The following is a 20371-nucleotide window of genomic DNA, read 5'->3' on the forward strand; positions in this document are numbered from 1 at the left end:
ATCTTCCCTTTGTGTTTGAGGAGCTCTAGCCAAATGTTAAATATTCCTGAGGAGAAGTTTGCAAGTGCTGGTACAGAATGGTTTGGCTGAATACTCGGAGAATATGGGTATATACTCTCTGGTGAGCAGTAGGGTACTGTGAAATTGCTGCATTTAATTGGGTTACAGCTGCTGATCATTTTGTGCAGCTATACTGGGGGTTTACTAACAGATTCTCTGACTTAACATAGTTTCTCTTCTCGGACCTTTTCACCCATATATAGAGGAAAAGAAGGTACAAGTCTGAGAATGTGTGAACATCAGCAGGCAAGAGACTGAGGCTCTGTCTTTGTACAAAACCACACTGCATCATTCTTCCAGAGGGAGCATGTTTTTAGCATTTGTTCGCCTAAAGGGTTGACACCAAGCTTCCTGGTACAAAAATAAACAATATTAAAAATGCAGATAAATTAGATATATGAGGCCTGAAGACACTGAGGACTCAACAGAAGTTTTGATTTTGGTGGAGAATAAAGATGCACTGGGCAGCCCCTACAAGAAAAAAAACCTTTTGGTTTCCTTCACCAGAGGATCCCTTCTCTTCCATCACTGTCTGTTCTCAACAGGACCGGTATTTAAGAACTGACCCCATTTTCCACTCTTTTCTCTCCTGAGAAGAGCTTTTAAAACAGTGGATAGCTCTTTGATCTGCTGGCTTCCTGTAGTTATTCACACCATGGTTGTTCAGCAACTTCACCTCACTGACCAGGTCAATGAACATACTTGAAGCAATATCACACCGTACTGTCTACAGAATATTAAGCTATAATAGATTCGCATTTCCCACCGCCTGCCATCTCATAAAATCTGCTGACTTCACAGCCTTCATCCCCGTGAATCACACAAGAATCACCTATTTTTGGCAGACTGGGAGTACATGAGGACCTTCATGTCCCAAGAGTATCCAACTTTAAGAATGTTTCCCATTCAACTTTAAGAATGAACCCTGTGTTTTCTGGATTAAGGGAAATGCTAAATGTTTTCACCCTCAAGCTTAGTTATCCCAAAGGTGTATGCAGACCTTTTTTCTCTAGAAAAAAGTCTTGGAAATTAAAGGATGGAAGAAACAGAGATAGAAACCTGTGAGCTAACTTCAAGCTAAGAAAAACAAATGATCTTTAGGTGCTGTAAATACCTTGCCAAGAACATCCAAATTGCCACAAAGGGTAGAAATATGGTTACACCAAAAAGTGGTTATAATGCAAGCAGATATTCACAAACAACATTTTCACAAGAAAGTTTTAACCTAGAATCTAGACGAAGTAAATTTTGTTCCAAGCTACTATTGATAACCATGATGAATTAGATTTTTGAAAAACTGCCTGAAATATACTCATGGGTTTTTCCAGTTCTGCATGTAAATATTTGTTTGCCCATACAAATGCAATTTGTATAGAGATGTACACATACTAAGTAAAGATACTATCTAGACTGTGTAAAAGAACTATTGCTTATTATGATCTCTCCCGACTTTTCCCTTTCCCTTTCCCTTTCCCTTTCCCTTTCCCTTTCCCTTTCCCTTTCCTCCTCCTTTCCCTTTCCTCCTCCTTCTTCCTTTCACTTTCTACTTTCCTTTTCTCTTTCTCTTTCTCTTTCTCTTTCTTTCTCTTTCTCTTTCCCTTTCCCTGTTTCATTTCTTTTTAAACAGTTCCATATGCCTTTATTTGCACTTTTAGATTTCAGAATATCTTTAGACATCCAGTTGTGTGCTCAAGTACAACATTTAGTTCAATATTCCCAGCACATGTTGATTTCTTCATTTTTTTCCCAACTAATCTAAAAAATTTCCCTCCTGTCTTTGATCACTGATTGTCCATAGGACAGCAAAAGGCAATTCACAAAATAATAATGCATTTGAGTTTCGGGAAGGGAAAAATATATGCTTATATGTTTACAACTAGACAAACAAATAAATGGAAGAAAATAAAAGTAATAAATGGATGTTTTTTAGCTTAACTGTGTTTTATTTGAAAACAAGAGCTGTTACAGTAGTACTGCATATGATGAACCATGTATATTTTTTGAAAGGGTTAAGCCATATTTTGATTCTTTTTAAAACAGTTACATTTTCTGTGGATTAAAAAAGGTTGAAAATCACTGCTCCAGAAAATCCCCACCAGACTGATGGGTACAATAGAAGGTAATTAATGGCTATATTCATTAGATAGTTAGTATGCAAAGGAGAAGCCTAAATCAGGAAGCCAGTTAATTTGCAAGAAAAAAAAAACCCTCTGAGAGTGCGGAATTTCCAGAGGCAAAACAAAGAAGCCATGGCACCAGCGGGGACATATAAAATGGGCCCACACTGCAAGTTTCTGGGCAGAAGACAGGAAGACATGGAATTCAGTTGCTCCTGGTGGGAGCCAGGAGGGAGCTTGACCTTGCTGAGGAACCAGCCAAATTCAAGACAAGCTGTCCTGGTTCAGAGAGAAAAACCTCTGTGATTCTGGAGAAAATTCATGTAGGGCAACGGTCCTGATCTACAAAAAGCCTCCAAGAAGATTCCGGCACAAACCTGAAGAATGATCCAGACCATGAAACTGTTAGCTTATGGCAGGGAAATGAGGATAGGGATTGCATTTTTTGCTTTAATTTAGGGGATGTTTTTACTAAATGAATACAATTTTAGCTTTTATCTTTCAATTAAAGACAACAATGTTTAAAAAACAGAACACAGGTCTGCATGGGTAACTCTACACTTACAAATTATGTAGTACCAGAAAATGTTCCCAAGGGCTGGCAACTGATCACTTACAGTGTTAAATTGTCAAAATGGTCCCAGCATATTTCTATCCCAAGCCAACAAGTCCCATCCCAGACAATTCCTGGGCATGGTGCAGGAGCAAGCAACAGCCAAGGACCACTCCAGTTGGCAGTTGGGATGGGGCCATCCTGTTTGGAAGGTAGTAGAGTTGAACAGTGTGAATACCGATCATTTCATTCCAGTTTCCCTCAGTGCCAGAGAACCTCATGATTAATTTGTTAGCATAGATATAGACTTTGTATGTACATGTGTTCTGTTTGTCATGGAGTCCTAAAAGGCAAATTATCAACTGGCGGTATCAGGCCATTCAGTAGGCTTTTGGAAACTATATAAGAACTGCAAAAGGTATGGCATTTTGTTTCAGGGCTAAACCATCAGTATCACAAGGAGGAAGAGATCCCATCCTTGACTGTTGAGATTCTCACTTAAATCAGTTTTACAGAATCACAGAATAGTTGAGGGTGGAAGGCACCTTTGGAGCTTGTCTAGTCCCACCTCACCCCCATGCTCAAAGCAGAATTGAGTAAAACGGGCTGCCCAGGACTGTGCCCAGTCAGTTTTTAATAACTCCGAGAATGGAAACTCCACAACTTCTTTGGGCAACCTGTTCCACTGCTCAACCACCCTTAGAGTAAAAATTTTTTTCTAATGTTTAAATTGAATTTCCTGTATTTCAGTTTGTGCCCATTTCTTCTCATCTTTTAACTGGACACCACTGAGAAGCGTCTGGCTCCAGACTGATCAGCTGCAGCCCTCTCAGCCTCTCTTCATCCTGTTCATGGCCCTTTACTGGATTCACTCCAGTATGTCCATGTCTCCTTTGTACTGGAGAGCCCAGCAATGGACCCAGAACTCCAGATGTATCTCATCAGGGCTAAGCAAAGGGGAAGGATCGTGTCCCTTGACCTTCTGGAAAACATCAAAAGAGGAAAAAAATTTTCAGAAGAATTATCTAGTGATTTCTAAATCCTTGAACAGAATGATATTGAAGTGGAAAAATACATTAACTCATTTTTCAATGTGCTTCTAAACCAACTTTATGGCCTCTTGTGACTTTTTTTTAGTGGGAGTATTTCTGGGTTTGCACCTAAGATGCCTCATTAGTTATCCTACATTCTCATAATAAGAAAAAAATATATATATTGAGAAAATTATGCATAACAAGGAATACCTTTGCAGCATTGATTGAATTATGCTAGTAAAGTAGGAGGATGGAAACTGATGAATATTAAGAATAGTTCCAAGGCAGAAATCAAGTAAGTTGAAATCATAGTCCCACCTTTCTGTCACAATAGTCTGTACAAATCATGGAAAACAGTTACTAATGTTTACTACTGCTTGTAACTGTCTGTAGCTATGTTAAGCTCTATTAGGGCTTGCATATTTAAAACTTGGTTTAGATTGAATCAAGTTGATTGAAGAAGGTTGCCAATAGAAGTTGTGGGTTCCCCATCCCTGGAAGTGTTCAAGGCCAGGTTGGATGGGGCTTTGAGCAACCTGGTCTGGTGGGAGGTGTCCCTGCCCTGCCCATGGCAGGGGGGTTGGAACTCCGTGACCTTTAATGCCCCTTCCAATCCAAACCATTCTTTGATATGATTCTATTCTATAAGTGGTATGTAAGCGTGGGTTTTGTTCATCTTTTCAGTTACTGTTGACAAAGGCACTGATGTTCAGTATTTTAAAAGTATAAATATTTTTAAGCAAGTACATAGATTGTCTCTAGCAATGTTCAGAACAATTTAGAAATAATCTGAAGGCTGAAAATTTGGTTCATTGACAACATCCGCTTCCTCTCAACTTTTAATTTGGTATATTTCATTAATAATATCAGACTAACACATTACTACTGGCACATGGTAACTGGAGGATAATTATCTCTGGATGCCATGCTTGTAAGGTTCTGTCTTTACTATGGGGATCCCACAGTGTGCCCTGCAGCCCTCATATCCTGACTGACCAGATTATAAAATCTGTTTAGAGGCCACCATGACTCCTTTCCATCAGATTGCATCTTTTCTAGAGCCCCAAGAGTGGATAGCAGGGGAACATGGTGTGTGCACAGGTCTTGACTGGTAGGAAATCACAATACAGAGGGAACATGACTCCAGCCCTGGGAGCTGGGAAGTACAAATATAATTCAACATGTGCAACACAAGCAATAGCATATCATTAAACCTTGTGTCCATTTGTCTAAATATTCTTCCTTGGCAGTGCTGGAATACCCAGGGTTTCACTGGCAGATATATAACTCCTTCCTGAACCTACCATCAGTAATTTTCCATGGTAAGCAGACTTCCTGAAGGGAGGACAAGGAAGAAGATAAGATGTCTAGGACTGCAAACACCATGAGTGTGTGTCATGCTCCCATGCACATGGGGTAGGAGTGCACCCAGAGCAGGACAATGCCTCAAACACTTTGCTACATCTCCAGCACTGAATGAAACAGGGCCAAAGACACCATGCATCATTTTAAAGTGCTGGCACATCCCTGGAACAATTTTGATCCTTGCCTAGCTGCCACCTCCTTTAGGCAATCCCCAGCCATGGTTTAGTACCAGGGATCATTGCCAGGAGACAGTCCAGCCAAGGCTACAGAGTTCAGCAGCATGAACACCAGCCCTGATCCTGCTTTGTCCCTAGTATGGACACAGAAAGCGTAGTAATATCCAACCTTGTTCCACAATATCAGACAGTTGCATAAAGGAAAGCTTACATAAAATGGCCCCCAAAGCTACTGTTGATATGATAGAAAATGGTGGAGAAGAATTGTAAGACACTTGCTATTAACCTATTTTTTCTGAGTAAAAGTCCCCTGTTTTTCTGTGATTTTGTGCAGCACATGGTTGAATTTGGAGATATTGGAGTCTATAGTAAAAATAATGCACGTAGGTCAAGCCAAACTCTTTATTTGGTCCTCTATTTTAATCACAGTGTATTTCAGATGCCTAAGAGTTTGCATCTTCAGTATTTTTTTTGTTGTGAAAGCCAAACTGACATATGGGTGACTATAAGCATCATAGTATATTATTGTTATTGATTTTTGCCAAGCAACCCTCCCTACTTTTCTTGCAAATTAAGACAAAAATGAAGCTTGTCATTTATTGTGTGTTACTTTTTGATTAATTGACATCCCCTAGGGTAAAATAAGAAACCTCTACAGTTTCCACCACTGAAGTCCTTCAGAACATAACCGCTATAGTCTTTAGTAATTCTGGTTTAAGTTATATTGAGAGATTTGTCTCTTTGAAGTCAACATTTGTTCACAGCACCACTCTACAAAATAGCTAAAATTCTTCCAAAATAGCTAAAATATCTTTCTTTCTCTCATCTCCTCATTAAGTTTTCTTTTGCATAGCTCGAAAGTCTTTGTGTCATATGTTCTCAGGAACTTCATTATACGGCAATTGCAACTCTGTATTAGCACTCATCTTTGTACAAAAAACCATAGTACATTTGCTCAAGGAATGTCACGGAATTTTGGTTAAGGATTAGCAGAGAACACGACATGGGAATTGCAGGTCCGGCCATTTAGTAACTGGCCAGCCTGAGCAGGCATAACACCCAATAGTGATCTGGCTATAATCCCTGGATATTTTATGTGTTACACAATGCTCCTCCTGCCTTTGGCAATCATTACTGTATCATGATCAAGAAACTTTGACAGAAACTGGACACCATTTTTCTAGCCCCCCTGCAAACATCCAGGTTCCTAAACAGCTAAATAGATGCAGAAGAGAGAAGAAAAAAATATAGCAGCAAAAGTCTCCATTCCAAAGGGATGTATTCCAAAGTGTGATCATTTGTCAAGCTAAGGAAAGGCCTCCCAATTGCCTTTTTCTACAACAGAGCTATATCCAGTGTAGAGCCTGCCTTCTGAATGCAATTTGAAAATGCTTTAAACAGATTTCAATGACATGAAGATGGCTCTACCTCATTGTATTATCACTTCATTATATTATTGTATTGCAGTAGTATCTGGAGGATTCATTCAGAAACATAGGCACTGTAAAAACCACAGATCATTTCCTGCCCCACAAGTTTACTGTTAGCAGTGAATAACTGATATGAATTACTTAATATTCAGAATCTTAGTTAGAAGAAGTAGAACTTCTTATTTGGGAAAAAAAAAAAAAAAAGAAATCTATCATGTGTTCAGGGCTGTTTCAAAAAGAATGGGCTAATTTCCAGCCAAGCGTGATTAAAAACCCTAAAATGTTATGTCCATTTTATAAAGATGGGTTTGTTCAGTCACATACAAATTTTGTTGATAAAAGTAACTTCTGTTTCAGACTAATAAAAAATTGAATCTGCAAAAGAATCCTCAGTAGAAAAGAAAAATTGACCCGTCACTCTTTTCCCATTAAACCATCTATAATAGAGGTCAGATAAACAAAGTGTAGTCTGATGGAAACTGACATTTTATTCTCTTTTACTGAAAATAACACATTTTTTCAACTGAAGCACTAAAGCATTATCTTCCACATGATGTGCGTTCATTGGAATCAGTTTATACAGACTCATCTATTAAAAACACATGTAAAACCAGGTCACACCCAGTATGCCTCTGCATACAACCAGCCAACAGACGTAACATCTGCTTTTGCAACCTGCATTTTGGTCAAGTTGTGTGCATGTGTGTCATTAGTGAATCCACAATATCAGTTTCCTGATCTGTGCGCTGTTAAACACTCCAGGAGGGGTTTTGGTTTGAATCTTCCAGTTGCAAAAACTATCATTTCCAGAAGCCCATAGGCAAAAATTCTGTTCGTCTATGGCTTTACATACTGAACATTTCCTGTTACATTCAAGAAACACTGACTCCAATAGGGTGTGGCATACAATTAGGCACACTGTTTTGTTAAAATTGTCTAATGTCCATCAAATAAAGAAAACCTAAATCATTCCCTGAGACCTTCTGGAACCAGTGGCTTTTATATTAATAGATATATTTACCAAAAAACTCAGAAACTGACTTCCTGGGTTTTTTCTTTTTTTTTTTTTTGGTTGTTTGGAGTTTTTTTTTGGCAATCCTTCCTCTTCCATTCTCTTGTAGAGAATGGAAGCATTGATTACTACATAATAGTATCTTCTAACAATCTGAGGTCTCAAAAAACATAAGCAGTCTCTACATCCTTAAAGATTGCCTCAGGGCTTTCTTCAAGACTTTGCTGCTTTTATTTCATTTAACTGAGGCTTGGAACAGAACTTTTTTGGAGTGGAGAACAAATTAATTAATGTAAGACTATGTAGGACCTTCTATTTTCCTGTGCTGATGACTAGCAGAGAGTAAAATCCTTATGTATTGCTTTTTCGTCCTGTAAGTAGAGTTGTTGTAGCCCTTCAGCCACAGTTCATCAACTCAAATTCCTACATTGGCATCATGAGAAACTTGAGTTGCAGCACTCAGGGTACCAATATAACCCCACACACTTTTTTCCCATGATGCAAAGTTACAAATAATTGAATGAGACTGTAAATTTTGAAGTCACGGGGATGAAAGAAAGGCAGGACATCAAAGGCATTTGAAAGACAAAAAGTGTGCATCATGGTCTTTAGCCTTGTCTTTAAAAAGGTCAATAAGACATCAGTTGACATTTTCCCTGAGCTATCAAAGTTGTGTCTGGTACACTACTTTTCATGATGCAGGTAGACACTGAAATACCATCAAAAACATGATGTTTCCACTGACATGGGGAGATCTAGGATTTGACACTGACTACAGTAAATAGTCTTCCTGGTTATCCAGTAGGTGAAAGAGCACTGCAAGGCACCCCAGTTGTATGACACTGTTTTAGTTTAGTTGGGAAGTGGTTCTCCTACATGAGTGCCTGAGTTTCTTTTATAGCTCATGAAAAGCTATAATTTCTCTTGAAAGCCACTAAACAGAGGGCACATAAGTAGTTAAGACCTATTTCTCCTTTTGCTGACTAAGGAGGATACTTGGGCACTTACTAAGAAACACTGCCAATGTTGTAGGCATGCAGATTAGGTGCATTGGTCCAACCTTGAGATAGTTTCCTCCTTATCATCATTCCATTTGCCATTGCATTTTCAGCATTAACCTTAATGGCATTTCATGACAATTCACAGGAGTATTAATGTATTTTACCTAAGTTTTCACTGTAATCTTCTGCAATAATAATATTTTTGTAATTATATTAAAAGAAAGAGGGCCAAGATGTAATACCATTGCAAAACATGAAACTATATGCCACTACATCCTCAAAGGAACTGATAACTCCTTGTTGTTTAAAGGCATGGTTTCAGTGGAATGGGAAGATGTAAAATGGAAGATAAATGGGGAAAGGTAGATTATTGCAGGAAGATAAAATAATGAAAAGTAGCTGAAAAGAGGAAGACATAAATTATTCTCCTTACAAAGCTGATGGAGCAAACCAGAAGGATAGAGAAAGAATTATAAAATGGTTGACATTTTTTATACAGATGATAAAATTTTAATTTTCTGTGTATATCTACATAAGTGTCTACAGGATGTAAATATTTTTGTCCCCTTCAGTGAGTATGCATTACTGGAAGGAAAGCCATGAGGCTTTTAGAACCCTTTAAAATAAAGTTCATCGTATCCCTGTACTCCTACTAAACTTTTCTTCCTCAGCATCTTCATGTGGGGAACAGTTTAAAAACTATTCTCTGGACAGATGATGTCCTGCGAGGCATCTCTGGACCTCTCCATGCAGTGAAGATATGATTCTTCAGAAGTCTACATCTTCCAAATGCGACTAGAGCAGAGTAGGGACTAAGAGTGTTTGACTGAACACTACTGGAAGAGAGAAGGCTAAAGGTCAAAGCAGAAATACAGAAGTACTTTTCTTGGGAAAACACCCATTTTTTGTACAAGGAAATCATTCCCTTATTACCATGATTTCAACACCAACCATGCTGCTACAGATCCTACTAAGACAAATTATTATGAGAGTTCTCCAGCCCTATTATTTTTTATTTTTTAACATTAGATGTGACAGTCACCGTATGACTAACTTTTTATCCCAGGTGCACTTCTGTCTGTACGTAGCAATAAAGCTGCAATTCAGCTTGCAATAAATATAACCCATTATAACCAGTGGATTCTGAAATCCTCACTTTAAATGTGATTTATAAAGATTAGATCCTATACATCATGGATCATAGAAACAATATAGAAATGGCAATTATTAGAGCTAATTAAAAATTCACACATCTGGGACTGTGGAAAAACACTTCAAGATAACTATTTATCCACCGAAATTGATATCAAGTGCAGTGAGAGTACAAGAAAGACAGATGGATGCTATGTTTCTGGGAACATATATGCTGCTAGCTGGTAAAATGGTAGATGTGTTTTGCTCATATCTCTGTTTCTAGATTGGAAAAAAGCAGCCCTGAGGTTCCAATATAGAATGACACAAAATGTAACTTGTGCAAATGTAACATGTTGGTGCAATTGAGAAGACCTCACATATGTTGAATTGACTACAACATGGCATCAGCCACTCGGGGCATTTGGTTAATACATTTAATTTAGCACAGTAATTGCTGTATCAGACCAAACAAATTGCCAAGCTATTTCTTATTCTGTGCTTAAGACTAATAATTTTCCTTTCTTTTACCATGTACTATTTACTATTTTTATTTCCTTCTTTGATCTCTTATCACTTCTTTATTTTAAGGAAGTTGTCTGTGACTAAAAAAGTAGACTCTGTGCCTCAGTGAGATATAAGAAAGTGTTCATTTCTGACTGTAGGGTTTCTTAGACTGATGAGATTGACTGGATTGTGGTCTCAGTAGTTCTCCTAATTTGTTTCTTAACTTGCTTATTTGTTAGAAACAAATCAGCAGATACATTTTCCTACCACATTAGTCAAGCCAAAATAAATGCTCCAAAATAACAACAATTTGTTTCATTAATATTTATCCCATGAAAACATTTGTCGGACTTATTCATGAACAGCTGAAAGTACTGAGTAGTTCTGCAAGTGCTTTATAAGAAGGATGGATATGTCAAGTCACCTATATGAGCTCTCTGGCTGTTTTGTATATTATCACTGTGAAAAACTATGAAAGTAAGCCATAGTATATTATGGGTTGAGCAAAGATGGAAAAATAGAAAGTTCCTACTCTAGAGGTGACAACCCAAGGAAAAAATAATACTAATACCTGAATCGAAATAACACAAAATAATGGGATAAAAAGAATTTGCATAGGAAGCTAATACTATGTATACTTACTGGGTTTCATATATATATGATGTCTGCACAGGAATTATCTGCTTGTTTCTTTTTACCATCAATGTAGGGAGAGGCATGTCAACTTTTGGATGAGATAAATCCATAGCTCCTGTCTGAATTGATGACTGAGGGAGTTGGGACTAGCTCAGATGTAGCTTCTATATGAAAACCACTAACATTTGAGCTGGTGTATCCGCTGAGACTGCCAAACTACTGGTAAGTTTTATAGAGAGGTTTTGGAGGAGGATAAGGACATAGTACTGTGGATGATTATGATTTTTTCCTCCATGTACCAAGAAGTCTTTAGGAGAAAACACAAAAAAATTCAAACAAGGACATGACAGAAGTTGACATCAGAAATCAACGTCTCACCAGCAGATAAAAACAGAGTGGGGATAACCTGTGAAGGGCTTTGAAGATCAAGACAATGACTGATTCAAAACAAAAAGGGAAACCAATGAATTGATATATAATTTCCTTGACATAGTCAAAGCAAGAATTTATGGAAATTATCTTTACAGCAGAAGAGAGAGAATAGAATAAAACAACAAAACTTTATCTTTGAAGTGATGATAGTATTAATTGAGATTAAAGATATTGGAATTAATTGGGAATGAAGATGTAACAAAAAGTGTCTGGGCAAAAGTTTTCACAGTGTGGAACAATGAGAAAGAGCATACCTTACATACCTTAAAGATGTTCCAGGAAAGCATCCACAAGACCTAGCCATAGCACAGATGGCAGAACATGGAGAGATGCCCAAGTAAAAAACAACTGAATTATATCAGTGACAAGCAGGATGATGTCATAGTGATGAATTAAAAGAATGCAGATAGTTAAAGAGTTAGAACTCGGTTTTTACTCAGGCTGACCTTTAAAAAGACTTGTAGGCATCCACAGAGACATAGTGTAATAGTTGAGATTTTTCTGTTGGTAAAAAAAGAGAGAAATCTGAAGGAAAGCTCTTTCTGTGAGTCATCTGCAAAGAAGCAGTAGTTGGTTTTGCATGTATTATTCAGAAATGCAATGTAGAAGGAAAGGAGAATGGGAAAAAAAAAAGAGTAAGTCTTATTAAGGGATAATCAATGAGAAGAAACTATCAAAGGAAAACTTGAGAAATTATCAGAAATGTCAGGGGGAAAACCAACAGACATTGACACCTCACAAGCAAGGAGATGACAAGATTTTAAGAAGAGCATAGTTGATTATGTCAAAGACATCAGGCAAAATTGAGAGAACAGTGTACTGAGTATGAGATTTGGCTAAAAGGGCACTTGAAAATTGACAAGAGTGATTTCAACTGAATGAAACTGGTCCATGCTGGGTTTGGGGAAGAAAAATGGAGTGACAGGACACAGCATACACAAGAGTGAAATGGGGGAAGGAAACAGGGACAAAGGTGAATTGTTTTGAACAGGAAATATTAACACAAGGTTCACAAGAAGAATAAGACAGAAGCCATCAGCACCTTTGTTTCTTCAAGAGAAGACAGAACATTCTGTCCCTCTACTCCCATTTGGTCCCTTGTTACCAAATTTCTTTAGTAATAATCCCCATTTTGTTGTCCATGCTATTTACACTAACAACATAGCAAAGGGACATCCTAGTATTCCACTGTCATATTTCCAGACTCTTCCTCCCAGAGATTTAAGCGGGGCAGTAGGGTACTTTTGCCCACAAATTGCCAGCTAGCACTCACTGATAGTTAAATATGTGCCTCCTTCCAGGGTTGTATGAATATAACCTGCCCCTGTCCTCCTTCAAGTCAGCAGTGTCTATCCCGGTCAGCAAGCTTCTGGCTCTCTAGCCACAGATGGTCTCTCTGGTAGCATGGCTACTGACTCTGATTTTTATTGATCAGCGGCAGACAAACCTCGCTGTGCACACAAGCTCAACAGCTGCTATTTCTTGAGCAGTTCATAATTCATGCTTTCTAACTTACTTTACCTATAGCACACTAACAGATCTGCACTTAGCTTTTGTTGAAAGCAGAAGAGGGGGCAACAATACTGATGGCACTGGAAACATGAAAAGCAAACTTACATTATGTGAGTGGAAAGGTGGAAGAGTCATGCTGAGGTAAGACCAGGAGATGGTCAAAGCCAACAAATTCTGAAATAGCCTCTTGTATGTGATGAGAGGCCAAAAAGAAAACAACACTTGAAGACTGAGTCATGTGAATGGCCCCTTGGCAAGTTAGAGAGTTGTGCCAAAGCTGAGGGTTGAATGAAGACCCAAATCAAGCAACACAGAGCTAAGGCATTAGATGGGTCATGAGCGTGAGAGTTAATGTCAGTGAGGATGCAGAGTAGAAGACTATGAAGGAAGGAAGAGCAAGTTGTCAAAATTAAGCTGGGATGTAGGTGGGTAGAACAAGGTAGACAGCAAAAGACATCAACATGTCACAGGAGTGGAAATGGGTCAAACACAGCAAAGGGTATAAGGGAGGGAACTTGGTGGTACAAATCTATTAATACTGTACAGCCTTCAGCACTGTGTTTGGAATTTGGGGTTTGTATCCTACCAGTACTAAAACATAGTACTTTATATGATGGCACTTTATGCTATTTACATGATCTCAGTTCTCCCTCCAGGATATCAAGAATTATAGCTTATCTTTTTCTGCCCTTCTACCACACACCAGCATGACTGTAAACCCACTCCGTCTTTTTTGTTAGGCTGTTTGTGAAGCTTTTTTTTTTTCCTTGCATAAAGATAATAGGTTTATTAAGTTTCTCTGTTCCTGTATTTGTTTCCATGTTACCTCTCTGATATCAGGCTCTGCCCACAGTTAACCTTCAGTATCCTTAGTAGTGTCTGTTCTATCAAATTAAGTCTGAATCCCTCCTAATTCAAGAGTGACCAAAAATTATTACTATTCTGATGGTTGCTCCGTGCCCTTTTTGAAATGAACTGTGGTCCTGGTCCAACTCTGGTGGATGGTCCACATCTCCCAAGCACTGTTACAGCTGGCACTAATTGGCACCCTCATTCTTAGTCTTAGTAGGCAGGTTGCGCACCAGATTGTGCAATGAATTATTTTCCCACTCCTAGGTGTGATCTACTTAGGTTAAAGTTGAAGCAGAATACAGAGGCAGGGAAGGAAAGCCCAAGTAATTGCTGCTTTTGGTGTACCTTCTCTGTGGCTCAGGTCACCAGGGCTTTTCAGATTTCATGATCTCTGAGGTAAATGTAAAACAAAGTCACTTACAAGATGTCCTTGAAAAACTGTTTTGAGACCATTTTTGTAATTCTGCAGTGACTGATAACGATCTGAATGCTAACACAATAACAGGTTGGCAGAAACGTTTTATTACCTTAATTGTGGATGAGAAATAACTCTCCAAAAAGAAAGAGGGAACTTGTCATCCCACGCTTCAGTGGGATTCTCAGACATATTCGGATAAAAGCCGAGTGCTATGAAAGTCAGATGGTGGGTCCCCCAGGCTCCCTGGCAACCTGCATGCAACTAAGAAAGAGGCAACAGCTTGCTTCAAGTATCCTTCATAGAGATGACATCGTTAGATAAACCCAACAGGGAGTATAGCACGTGGAGGGAGCAGTCTGGTAAGAGGAAACCATTCCCTGTGGGACTGGCTCCATATTGCCACATGAAATGTTCAAAACACTGCTAGCCAGGAAAGTTGAATTTATTGCTTAATGAGCAGAGGACCCGGAAAAGATCATTGACAACTGCAGTGTAAACACAGCCACTTAATAGGGTGTTACTGAATGCCAAGAGGAAATTAAAAAAATCTGTCCTACAAGCAGCACTTTCTACCATATAGAATATGATTGGAATAAATACAGAACACAGAAAGCAGCTGTAGAGAACAGATGAGATATTAGATATGGTGGAAAGAAGAGAAGAACTTAAATCCAGAGGGCATTTTTTTTTAGATTGCCTTGAGTATAAGAGTCGTGAAAAAGAAATGATGAAGGAAGACAAGTTAGCATAACAGCAGCAGAGTGACAGAGGTAACGCAAAATGACACTGTGACATTATTAAGAAGCTCAGCAACACACTCAACCTCCATCACAATGTCATCAGGACAGATGGCAACAATTGGCAAAGACAAGGCACAGCATGTCTGGAAAGCAATAAGAGCCTATAGAAGAAAAAAATAATATGAGCAGCTATGGAAAACACAAAAGAGTATTACAGATTTTTCTAGAGGTAAAACAACAATTTACCTTCCACCCAATGCGTATTTGTCGCAACTGCCTGATGGATATGACATCATTTACCACTTTGTCAAAGCTCTGCAAAGAATCAGGACTTTCATGGAACTCATTACTATCACTTATTATTTTTTTTAGTACCTGTGAAACCTATTGTGAAGGACTGCATTGTGCTAGGCACTTAACTTAATCAGAATTAAAAAATGATCCCTGCAAAATGAGCTTACGGTCAAAATGTAGCACGAAACAAAACACTTGGATGCAGATAGGAGCGGGTATAACGGAAGAGGCTTGTCTTCTAGGAACGTCAGCAAAGGCCACAGAGGAATGACAAAATGAGGGAAGTAAAGCTATGAGAGTAAGGAAGTATGGTTATTTCTTCATAAAGATCTCACTTTTAAAATTAATGGACAAAAAGGACAGCCACTGCACAGGTGAGGAACACGAATGTAAGAAGTAATGAACTTCAGACAGGAAGTAGAAACTCTAGGGAAAATTTGACAAATGTACAATTATACCTATGGTATCTAACAAGGCAATAGAGGCAGGGAAAGCACTAAGTAAACAAATTGCTGAGTAACAGACAAAACACCAGTTCAGCCTGAGCTGGTGTAAACCAAGCAGGGCACATGAATCTTGTTCTTCCTGCACCAGCAGTGTCTGCTGTGAAGTCCACTTGTTATTGCTGAGCAATATCACCAAAAATCGAGCCTCCAACATGCTGAGCTTCCACTGGAGGAGAAGGTTAATCTCCTCCGGCTAATTGAGCTCCTGGAAAAAAAAACATATATAAATCTTCAGCCAGTAGGGCAGTGGGTGCATTAGGGTTGAAGAAGGAAATTTTTCACTAGCCAATACTTAGAATTACATGGATTTTAGCAAGCCATCTTGTGGTTGGGAAGGGCTATCCATATTTTTTTTCTTAGTAGAAATTCGTATTTTTTACTTCTACCTCTGTGTTTTTGCACAAAGTCACATTTTGAACATGAGTTAAGGGAAATTTATAGAAAGGTAGAGAGCGGCAATACATAAAAAAGCAATGTGAGAAGCCGTATGTGGCACCAGGCCCTGCTGTTCAATTCCATGTGTGTTGGGTATTTGCTTGACCCTTCCCAGCTGTTGTGTACTTCCTGATCCCCCAGATGATATGAGCCCCTTGCCTGATCAGCTTCCAGATGCTATACTGTTCCCAATTCCTCCTGATCATAAGTCTCAATGCCAACTCAGTTCCAGCTGCCATAACTCTCATCCTTCCTCACAGAAGAGCTCCCTACCCAACAGTTCCCCCAAATGTCATAACCTGCCTGACCCTCCCCAGCTGTTGCAATCCTCCTGATCCCACACTGTAAAACCTCTTTGATTTGTCCCCTTCCCAGCTGCTCTGCCCATTACCACTGAAGGCTGTGGTCCAGCTCCTATCTCCTTGAAGTGTCCTACAAGTGCAAAAATTTACAATTGTAGCTCACAGATTCCTTGGTGAAAGAGTTTTCTTTACAGGGCACAACTTTTCAGCCAGATTTCAGACAAACCTTCCTGCTGCAGTATCTTTAAGGTGGTAAAAATCTGGCTTCATGTAGATTTATCAACATCTGGAATAGTTACAACATATAGTTATATGTTATAATGCATACTATATTGTATTGTACGATAGAAATATTATATTAGTATAACTGTATATTTATACATATAATATATACATATACATATAATATTTGTATAATAATATATAATTGTATATAACCAATATACAAAGTTAGTATTAAAAGATGATATAGAATAAACACATTAAAAAATGAAATACAATAATGATATGTACAATATAATGCAATCAATATCTTTAGGATTTTCTTTTATATGTGGCAAGTGAAAGGACACTCTTCACAGAAAACTGAAGCTCTCTTTACTTAAGAGTTGACCTCAAAATATAGGGCTGATTTAATTACCCTCAGGCTTCTTTATCCCATTTTATCAGCATATTCCAAACCCTTCTTAATTTGTGTCCACTTCACATTGTAAAACTAATGCAAAGAAGCACTGGCATATAGAGAATCCAGAGGTCCACAGAGTTTAACACTGGGGTTCAAATACTTTTTGCATACAGATTATTACAGGTCAAGAAAAAAAAAATCACTGATTTTTCAAACAAAATTACTAAATACATTAGGGGAACAAGGTCATTATTTACATGATTTAGGTATCAGCTGAATATACATAAAAATGTTCACAAATCACAGCATGAATCATTTTTTCTAAAACCGCTAAAGACCTCACTATACATTATTTATTATAGTCTTTTAAAATTTTCAGTTATTTAGAGGGAGAGGGAAGAAAACAAGACATGATAAATTATACGACTCATCAGCACTCCTCTAACTCAAATAATCTATATTCTGTATATGGAGAAAGTATCTGCTCTTTGATATTAGTGGGAAGCGGTTGAGTCATCATCCCTGGAGATATTAAAAATTGGGTAGAAGGGGTGCTTAGGGACACAGTTTTGGCAGTGTTAGGTTAATGATTGGACTCGATGATAAAGGTCCCTTCCAACCTAGATGATTCTATGATTCTAAGTCAGCCATTCCAGGAGTAAATGAACAGTCAACACAATAAGGTCTTCTGTTTTTCAGTTCTGGGTCTACTCCACCTCTATCCATGATTTCCCTATTGTCCTGCATACACTGTTAAAGGCACTTTGATAGTTTTATTAGTTGTCCTACCATGTTTCCTCTCATTCCACATCCATCTTATGACCCTTAGCCATATGCATTGAATAAGTAAACACTAGTACCGGCTATGGCTGGTCCCCAGCTGGGTATGTGATGATTCATGCAACGTACAACCCACAGTAGCAGCTAAAGGTATCAGGAATACCTGTTTAGATAAAGGAGTAGTGAATCAGTCCACAGTCTTACAAGCATGTCTATGCCATCATCTAGACTATGTATACATCAGAGATTTGGCTATGTGGAGCCAACGGAGAAACTGATGCCTGAAATCATCATCACTTTAGACAGGTCTAGACATGAGGAACTTTTAATCTGGAAAACTGTTTTTCTATGACACAGGGGAAATACAGAGACATTTCTTTCAGTGTTTTGGAGGGATTTTTGTTTGTTTTGGTTTTGAAAAGCACAGATTTGCTAATGATGTTGCAGTCTCTATGAGTGGCAAAGGACCACTTATGTCTTTTTTTAAAGAAGACAATGTAATCCAGAAATCATGTAGTTCTTTCTGCATTCGTGTCCCTCTGTACCTCCTGGGAACAAATAAAAATAAGCTTACCTCAGACGGATGCCCTTTTATTTCAAAAATGTCTCCTAATTTCACACATCTGCAAAACTGGGCTGTTAATCTCACAAAGACATTTCTGAAGTTCTTCCGTTTCTGCTCATTCATCAGCACAACAAAGGTAAGAAAACAAAACAGGAAACTGGAAGACAAAAATGACAGTAAAACATTATAAGAAATCTGATACACTTATGTTTTCTTCAAAATTGACAAATTAGGTTGATGTCCTATACTTCTGAATTTGTAGCAAATGACAAAATAAGTTGATCAAGGTTTTTTGTGTTTGGATTTCTTTCACTATCATGCTAGTCTAAAACAAATTATATTCATGATATAGCAGAGTGAAAGCTAATGAAAGAGCCAGTGTCAATTTAGAGAGGCAACTATGGCAAAATGTGAAAAATATCTAATATTTCTCTTTCAGGGGCTTTCAGACTTTTTTCATGTATGTCCAAATTAAAATACAGTGTTTCCTACCTTATTCCCTAATAAGGACAAAGGCTAACCACTAAATGGCTTCATTTAGTATTTAGGCAGGGTAACCTTTAACACCTTCATTGTATCAGGATAGTTTCCAGTACAAGTTCTTCTCAGAAGAAAAGGGCAGTGAAGAGCAGGCAAAAAGGTGAGGGTGAAGATGCAAAGAGATGCTTTAGGTACTCCTCACAGCTGGTAGGTTAAATGACTGCCACAGACTTGGCAGATTCTATTAGCAGCAGTTCTGTGGATGGCATTTTTATAGATATGGGAATCTGAGGAGAAGTGCAGTTCAAAAATTTAGAGCACTTGTAGAAAAATGAACTTCTGCAAAGGAGTCAAAGTTAAGAAACCTCCCATTCTCCTTTAAAGTTTCTGTTTGTATCTGTGTGTGTGTAAAAGAGAAAAGGAAAGATCTCAAGAAAATCATATCTCTGTGCCTCAGTTTTCCATTCCTAAAAGAGAAACAATTGGGTAATTTGCCTTCCTTTCACAAAATGTATGATTCCTGATGCACAAATATTTGTCATTGCCTTTCTCAGTGTATTTGTTCTGCATAAAACTGAAACCAATTGTTCATTTGTTAATAGAATGTGTTTCTGTGGCATCAAGCACTCCATCAGTTTTGATCTCAGTGCTTATATTTGAATTACTGGTGAATACTTCTTTTCTGGCAAAATGCAACACCTTTCATTTCCGTCTTTTGCCAACCCCTATGTGTAGACGAGTTACACTGCGTCCCTTGGGGTCAGAAGAGACCAGAAAGCCAGGCTGATTTGTAAGGCCCCAAGGCTTGGCCTCAGGCACAAGCATGTACAGCGTGAGAGCTTCATTCAGATCCTCAGCACATACGTAAGCTCTGTTATTGTTAATGGAAGTGATGCACACACACTGAAATACCAGATATTTTGTTGTTTCTGCATGAAAGAATACCATAAATACAGAGCAAAATTACCCAACCAGACTAGAAAATCTCTGTCCAGTGCATGTTTTGCAGAGGAGCAGCCTGGGGTCTAACCTTTGAAATGAGAACTCTTATGTGTTCTTAAACTGAAATATGCTTGATATATACTAGTAATTGAAGCTTCTTCCAAAACCCTGAGCAGTGACAGTGGACTATTTAAAGATAAACGCAGGACCCAGGTCATGGCATGGTAGGTGTAGTTGACGTTGACACAGTGAATTTGTTCAGCGCAAGAGAGAGAAGGAAGAACAGTTGTTTGCATCTCAGGAGGAATTACTCTGAACTGGACTCAGCTCCTTTATGCTCGAGGATACATTGCCTACGAAGGAGATGTAGTCTCCAATTTTCTGTCCATCCAGACAGATGTAATACCTTAAGACAGGTAGTTTGCCACCAAAGGAAGGAAACTAGATGGTTTTACTACAGGCTACC

The sequence above is a fragment of the Numenius arquata genome, chromosome 9 (genome assembly GCF_964106895.1).
Source record: "Numenius arquata chromosome 9, bNumArq3.hap1.1, whole genome shotgun sequence".
NCBI classification, from domain to species: Eukaryota; Metazoa; Chordata; class Aves; order Charadriiformes; family Scolopacidae; genus Numenius; species Numenius arquata.